We start from the raw sequence: 8,548 nt of genomic DNA on the forward strand, positions 1-8,548 counted from the left end.
GTAAGTAATGAGGGAAGACAGACAATGGCCCTCTGCTGTATTTTGGCATGCCATTCTTCAGTTTTAGCTGCCGTTCTTAAAAGCAGATTTGACGGCAGAGCATGATTGGTGAATATTAAGGCCATTGATTATTAACATTGGGGAAGTTTTCAGTAAAGAATTTGGGCATTGAGGGTTCTGCAGTCATGTTTTGTTAGGATTTTAATGTTCCGTTTTTGTAACTGTAGTGGTATATCTTGCATGTAGCTAGTATTCTTTCTCTTGCTGGTACAATATGCAAAATGGATATTAATTTTGCCTTTGACTATCTTAACTGATATATTAATGTATTCTTAATAGTTTAATTTTCTAATAAATATTTTTTTACCTGTTTTATGTATACAGCATTTCATTTCAGAACCTCTCACCACGGTTTCTTTTCCCCAGCCACTGTTTTTTAAGATCTCTTAAGTACAGTAATTTGTCATAATTCTTTCCTCCCACAGTGTGTTTCTTAATTATAATGTTCCCTTTCACCTAATGTTCTTATACCTTTATTTATAAGCCAGCTAGCCCAATGAAAGGTATGATAAAAAGCAAGATTCTAGCTGGGTCCCCTTGCCCAGTATAAATCAAGGGGTGGTGCCCAGAGCTCCGTTCTCTTGACCTGTTACTTAGGTTTTTTTTGGGGGTATTCCAACGTTCTATATTTTTTGTGTAGTGAACGTCGGGTTGTGGTCGGCATTCGGACAATAGGCAGTTCGGGTGCTACCTCTGGTCACAGTCCGCAAACCAATACATAATTTTTGGTGCCCAGACCTGGGAAACACCAACCTTTAGAGATGGCATCATCCAGTAAACGCCGAAAGGCTAAGAAGAGCCTGAGCCGGGATGTGGCAAGTCTGGTCCAGATTGTCAGTGACCTGGCAACTCAGGTCAAGTCCCTGACACTTCAAGTGGCGGCCCTGAAGACTGTTGAGCCGTCACCAACGTGCCACGTTGCCACTGGGGTCACAACCACAGTCACCACCAGTGCTCCATCTACGTCCCCTGCTTGGCCAAATTACAATGGTCTGGCAATTCCAGTGACTGGAGCATAGCCACTGATTGGAGGTCTCCAGCCCCCTTCAGGGTTCACACCGTTAATACCCCCTGTACCAGGCTTCTGGGAGTCTCCTGCTCTAGGTAGACCGCTTGCTTCCTCGCCTGTTCTGGCAACTAACTCTGTTAGTCCAACAGAGCCTGCCTCCAGTGGACTGGGGGAGCAGTTCTTGGATAACCCGGCCGAATCCAGTAGGCCAGAGAAAGCTCCAGCAGCTACCACTGAGGCAGTTCTCGCCCAGACAGGGTTTATCCCAAAGTGGAGATGCCAGGCCAAGGAAAGAGCCAGACCAGCCATACCCGAAATGACATCTTCATCACAGGAGTCTACCGGTGAAGATTCTTGTAGTGACACTTCCAGCTCCTGTCTCAGTGTCAGCTCAGAAGACACTGTCTCCACCGACCATGTCCAGTCCCTCCAGACAGAACGCAATCTGTCTGATCTTATCAAGGTCCTTGACTCCAGGAGGAACCCCAAGCCTTGAATCTTCCAGCTGGAAACTGGCCAGAGTTTTGCCCGATTCCTGAGAGATTTCGAGGCCTACTGTGCAAGTAAGTATACCGCGGGAAGCTCTGGCCGGTGGACTGTTGACCTTGGAAGATTTCTGAAGGGAGAAATCCATGAGGCCTTCTCGGCCATGGGTGGTCCCGAGATCTCATACCCCGTCATGAAGGAACGCCTCCTTGACGGGTGCCGTGAAGCCCGAGAGAGTCGTGATGCTGGTAGAAAGGCCCGGTTCAGCAGTGCCACCTGTGGCGAGGGCGAACTGCTGAAAATCTACGCTGTCCGGTTAGCCTCCCTGTACAAGTCTGCCTATCCTCGCCGTAGTTTGGACCGGAGGGAGCTTAGGCGAAAGCTCCTAAGAACTGTTCCGAGCCGAGCTGCGAGTTGGCTGGAACAGTCTCTGGCCACCATTAATGTCTCCGCTGGCCATCAGGCCACTTGGCAGGATGTTTTACACCTGTTGAGTGTTCTCGACGAGGCATCCCGTCAGCGAAGCCAGAAGGCAGAGGATTTGGCCATCAGTCGTGTGGGACAGTCATGGCACGGCTCGTATGCCGACAGGGTTGCCATGGCTGCTCCCAGCCGTTCACCTGGACCTGACAGAGCGTATTTACGCACTCCTCCTCGACCTGTCCCTAAACCTGCACCTGTGAAAGTGCGCCTGCCACCATCGCGTACCCCGGATAGATCTCTTCAGTTCCAGAGGAGGTACTGTGCCTGGTGCCGAAAACCAGGGCACTTTGTGGACGAGTGTCGCAGACGCCTCAACCTCTGCCTACGTTGTGGCTCGTCCAACCATCATGTGGCACAGTGTGGACGACAGGCTCCGGTTATAAACAGATCACCTGTCCAGAACCCAGCTAATGCCCGCAGCCCTGGGAGGGAGACTACCTCTGTCCAGACTCCTTCAAGGTGGAGAGCAGTATCGGTGAATGCTACTCCGACCCCGTCGTTCTACTCTGGATCAACCAGTAGCCGGGAGACCCGAAGTGGGAGCGAGTCCAGTGCTCCATCTCGGACTGTGGGGAAGAAGAAGAAGAGGAGCAAGAAGGCAAAGCCCAGGAAGTCAAGAACTGAGGAGTATCATAGGGCTTTAAACACCAGGCCTTCGATGTAGAAGATGGGGCTACATCGAAGGAGGGTGTGAGTGCTAGGGTGCATGCTCCTAGTATTCCGGCGGCAGCCTCGGAAATCTCGATTTCCAAGGTTACCCCTCAACCTGAAGAAGTCATTGCACCTCCAATGGCTCTTTCAGGATTGGCCTGTGATAACCTGTCCTCGACACAGTCCAGAGCTTCTCCAACTGACTCTTCCAGGGAGAAAGCAGAAGCTGAGGCGGTATTGAAAACCCTTCGTAGGGTTAACCTGGGGCAGTTGGCTCCTGTACCACTCATGGTTGTCCCAGTGACCATGTCTGAGTTTCCATCGGGAGCGTTGGATGCTCTCATTGACTCCGGAGCTGAGGTCAACCTCCTGTCATCGAGAGTAGTACAGGAATACCAGCTGCAGATGGTACCCAACACCATTGGTCTGAAGGGTTTAGGGGAAACAGGACCTAAGACCCTAGGTACTGTACTGTTGACCCCTATACTGCATGGAATGACATTCGCCCCGGGTGTGTTCCATGTAGTGCCTTCAGGGACTATGGCTGAGCACGTAGTGCTTGGTTACCAGTTCTTGAGAGCAAATGGGGTGATAGTTGACGGAGCCCGAAATCGGCTGAGCGTTGGCAGTACTCCCCAAGAGCCTCTTTGGGAGTATTATGTCCCGATACGTGGAGCCTGTTGTCAGCAAGTGCTTTACGCACTTGAGGTCCACGCAGCCGATTCAATGAGGATTGTCAGTATTGAGCCAGTACTTGTTCCAGTTGTTGTTGACTTGCCTAAGGGACTTGACACGTCTTTTAGGTGCCCTGCTTGTCCGACCAACTGTTGGCCGGAAATGTATTATGATGGCGACATCATAACCCCTGGTCTGTCAAGGAAAGTTACAGCAATCCCTGGCATCCTTGAACTGAAAGACAGGAAAGCCTCAGTTTTAGTCAAGGGTTCATCTGAAGAAACTGCCAAGATCAAGAAGGGCAATCTCTTGGGAAAGGTGTTCACCTTGGCAATGGTGGATGCTCCTCTATCCTGCCTGATAGCACAGGAGTGTGACCTGACTCCTGAACCAAGCATATTGGAAGAGATAGACAATCTGTCTATCTCCGACGAACTGGACTCTTCTCAGAAGGACCAGTTTTGTCAAATGCTTCGACGTCATCTTCCAGTTATCAGTACTGATGATGATGTTATGGGAGAGTGCTCAAGCACACCAATACGCATCCACCTGTATGACGAGACGCCCATTTATCAGAGAGTTTGACGGTTTGCCAAACCCGTTGCTGACACCATCGAGGAACAGTGCAATGAGTTGCATGAACTGGGTATTATTGAACCCAGCATCTCTCCTTGGTCTTCACCAATTTTTCCAGTCCGAAAAAAGAACAATAGTATACGGTTGTGTGTGGACTACCATAGACTGAATAAAGTGACTGTCTCTGATAAGTTCCCGATGCCTAACATGGCCGATTCCGTATTTGGACTTCAAGGAGTCAAATACTTTACAGCCCTTGACCTGGTTTGTGGATACTACCAGTTACAGTTGGCAGAGGACAGTAAGGATTACACGGCTTTCTCTACCGCTTTTGGACATTGGCAGTTCAGACGCTTATCGTTTGGACTGAAAAATGCACCTGCAGTGTTCCAGAGAGAAATGCAGAGTATTCTCCAAGAGTTCCCGAAAGCCAAGGTGGTTGTCTACATTGACGACATATTGATACTTGGGTCTTCTTTCAAGGAACACCTGAGACTGGTAGAACTAGTTTTAGCTACTCTCCAGAAGCACGGACTCAAGATAAAACTCGGGAAGTGTTCTTGGGTTCAAGCCGAGGTCCAGTATCTTGGTCATCTGGTTGGACGTTCTGGTATGTGTAAGCTACCAAAATACATCCAGAAAGTGGAAGACTTCCCTAAACCGGCCACTGTGCGTGAGCTACGGAGATTCCTGGGATTGGTCAACTTCCAACGGAAGTTTATCCCCATGTGCTCACAGATAGCCAAACCATTATCTGCGAAGACTGGAGGACGAAAATCTCAAGGAACTAGGAAACTGAAGTGGACTGCAGAAATGGACAGTGCCTTTGTGCGCTTGAAGGAACTGATCAAAGAGGACATTATGTTGTCATACCCTGACTACTCTGCTGATGCTAAACCCTTGGAGTTGTTTGTTGACGCTTCGGGTGAAGGTGCTGGTGCTTGTCTGTGCCAGGAGTCCTTGGAGCATCCAGGGGAGCGTCGGGTTATAGCGTACGACTCTATGACTTTCTTTGACTGCGAGACCCGTTACTCTACCATTGAACGTGAGTTGGCTGCTCTGCGATGGGGAGTGAAAACCTTCAGGGCCTTCCTTTATGGTCAGTTCTTCGTGATCCATTCTGATCACCGTCCCCTGATGTACATTCATGACATGAAGATGGTGGACAGTCGTCTAGCACGGACACTGGAGGACCTGTCCGAATTTAACTTTATTGTTAATCACTGTCCAGGAGATCAGAATGCCGCCGCTGACTGGTTATCCCGCTGGCCCACATTAACTGACTGTCTGTTTGCTACTGAACCTAGCACTCCCAAGTTGCCTACTGGACTGGCCTTGTATAAGGAGGTGCTTGGTGGTCCAGATTCTCTCATCGAATCCTTGGAGCTAGTCGTGAACTGCTGGACAGAAGGGTCAGGTGTCGCACCCGACTCTCCGCTGAAGGGAGCCAAGCTCCGGGATGCCTTAGTTCAGCAGTTTCTGAAAGACGCCGGTCGACTAGGCTTCAAACTGGACAAGACCAGCAGGAACAGGATCAAGGCAATGAGATTTCCAGGTACGGTCCCAGCTCTGGAGTTGCTATTGGCAGCATCAAAGTTATTGAACCTGGAAATCTGGGTCCATTGGGGTCCCACTTGTCCTGTAGTCTATCGTGATCCATCCGTGACTGAGCCTCAGTGTGTGCATCTTCAGTGTCTGTCTGGAGTGCATTTTAATCCTCTGATCGAGCTCCGCAATTACGTCCCTCCAACTGACGTGATTCTGGGCCATAAGGCGGAGGTAAAATCTCGTGTTCCTGACGCTGAGGGCTTGATCACTGATGATCAGGAAGCGCCGGAGGATTGTCCTGTAATCCAGTACGTGACAGAAAAGGCATCTCGTCAGTCCAGTTGTACCCATGTGTCTCAACACTCGGCAGTAGGTATAGTAATGATGCAGGAGACCTTATATTGTGCTCTTGTTGATACAGGAGCACAGGTTTGTCTAGTAAGTGAGTCTGTACTGAGCCAACTTGGCATAGAGTACCAGGTACTGTCAGGAGAACAGCTAGAGGGGTTGACTGGTTTCTGCACCAGCATTCTAGGCTAAGTCCAGTTAGAGGTGAAGTGTCCTTCTGGGTGGAGGCTACCGCTGTTTAACTATGCGGTGGTAGCTGCCAAAGACATTAACTTTTTTGTTCTCGGTAGGAATATACTAGACGCAGCCTACCTGACACTGGATTCACCCCGAGAACAGTTGGTGTATGACCACACTACTGTTCTTCAGTTGTCTCCCAAGGTACTCTCAGTCTCCTCCCTGCATACTGAGACCACTGTTATGAAGGTAACTGATCCTGAATCTGATCGTGGAGTGTTCTCCAGGAAATGCTCTTCTGTCCTTTAGTCAGGTGTCCAAGATCCAAGGAGATCATCGACAGATTCAATCTGTCATTAAGATGATCTACTCTGGGGTTCCTGCATCTCGAGTTCCACGCTCCTGTCTACCCTATAGGAGATGTTGGTCGAACCTGGAAGTTCACCAGGGTTTGCTAGTGAAGCGGAACCCAGACGGCTCAGTAGTCCCAGTAGTCACTTTCAATGTTCTGATTGACCTAGTTGCCGAGACACACCTCCAGAATGCTCACTGGTGGATCGGAAAAATTATTGCATTGCTCCGTCGACTCGTCTGGCACAGATCTTTGATTAATGTAATCAGAGATATGTGCCGGACGTGTTGGGAATGTCAGACTTTTAAGGTCTCAAGGGAGGTGGTTGCCCCTCTGACCTTGAAAATAGTGACCTCTTCTCCCTTTGAATTGGTTGCTATGGATCTTGTGAGTCTCCCAACAACCAGTACTGGTTTTATTGGGGGTCTGATGGTAGTCGACCATTATTCCAAGTGGGTGACGGCAGTACCCATAAGGAATAAGAAGAGCAGTACGACATGCCAGGCGCTTGAAGACCGAGTTTTTCCTGTTATTCCTCGTGTTCCAGTGCGGATATTGACTGATAACGGCCCTGAGTTTATTTCCCAGGAATTTACTGAGTTGTTGGAGCGGTATAATGTTGTACATGTGAAAACAACTCCGTATAAAGCCTCTAGTAACAGTGCAGTGGAGCGAGTGAATCGTACCATTGGTGAGTTACTGAGGGTGATTTCTGGGGAATCTCGGAAATGGGACCAGTTCTTATCCCGAGCAGTTCTCAGCTACAACCATTCCCACCACACTGAGATTGGCTGTACTCCAGCTGAGAACATACTGAAGGGTGCTCACGATGTTGATAGTATCCCGTTGCTATCAGCAGAAACGAGAGACCCATGGGCTGAAGGACATCCTCGGTACAAACCGTTTAAAGAGGGTTCTCTGGTGCTTAAGAAGGTGCACCTGTTGGGACACCTTCTGACGAACAAGCTCATCCCTAGGTTTGAGGGGGTATTCCGTGTTACTAAGGTACACGAGAATAAGGTCACCTATGAGCTGCAGAGACTGCCTGATGGTGAACTGGTAAAAGCTCACCATATCCAGTTAAAGGCCTGGTTTGAACCTCCAGTTTATCTTAGGAGGCACTTTCTCTGGTATCCAAAGGGTCCTGATCCTGTTACAGAGACTCTGAATAGTCCAGAACTCATGGATGACAGTCCTGTTTCTTCTGAAGTCTCTGAGAGTTCTAGTTCTAGTAGTGATGGCGACTCCTATGGGGTGGCTGCAGTAGTGGCGTCCTACCTTCTGTCTCGAGATTGTATCAAGTCTCGACGACAGAGTAAAAGTCACCATCCTACTAGAGCTACTACTCAGCCTAAGCCCATTCTTAAGCCAGCTAGGACTTACGAGAGAAAGAAAGCACTGGATGCTTGGTTATATCCTCCGGAAAATTGTGATGAGACTCCTGTATTAAAGCCTGAATTGTTTCGAGATCATTTGGTCCTCCAACTGTGAGAGAACAGCCCCACTGAAATGGCTAAAACCCCTATTTTGTCTCTTGAGTCGGTGGTTCACTGTCCTGTTCCTGAATTGCCAACGCCCCAGTTCTTAGCTTCTTCTTTCCGAGAGGAAGGTATCGTTCATCCTCCGGGGAGTTGGGAATTCTGGGAAGTATCCAGTATTCCATTATAGGAACTACCTTCTGTTGGTTCCAAGAGTTCCAATCCAGATTGGTCAAGACCTGCTACTTTAGAAAGCACTGTTTCTGAATCGGCAGTGTCTATTCATCCTGATAATTACTTTCTCGGCTTTTTGCCACCCGATTGTGACGACCGACTGTCGCCTATGGATCCTGCCTCTAGTGGATTTAGTCCCCCATAGACTAGGTCAAAAGGTCCTGTTCTTGACCTACCTTTAGTTCAGTCTCGAGTCCTGGAGTGGAGACCTCGTCTCACTAACCAGATGAATATTATAGAGAGGGAACCATCCTCCATTCCTGAGTCACCTCAGAATACAAACCCTTTCCTACATTTTGATGGTGGATTAAAATACCGGTCAGAGCTCGAGGCTGAAGTGGCACAGTCAGGTATATCTAAGCTGAACATTACAACACTGTTTGGGTCGCCCGAAACACAATGTTGCCCCGAGTCATCACCTGATCTTTCGGGATTTTTATTGTCCTCTTCTGAGTCTACGGATTCTGTCTC

The sequence above is a fragment of the Palaemon carinicauda genome, chromosome 15 (genome assembly GCF_036898095.1).
Source record: "Palaemon carinicauda isolate YSFRI2023 chromosome 15, ASM3689809v2, whole genome shotgun sequence".
NCBI lineage: Eukaryota > Metazoa > Arthropoda > Malacostraca > Decapoda > Palaemonidae > Palaemon > Palaemon carinicauda.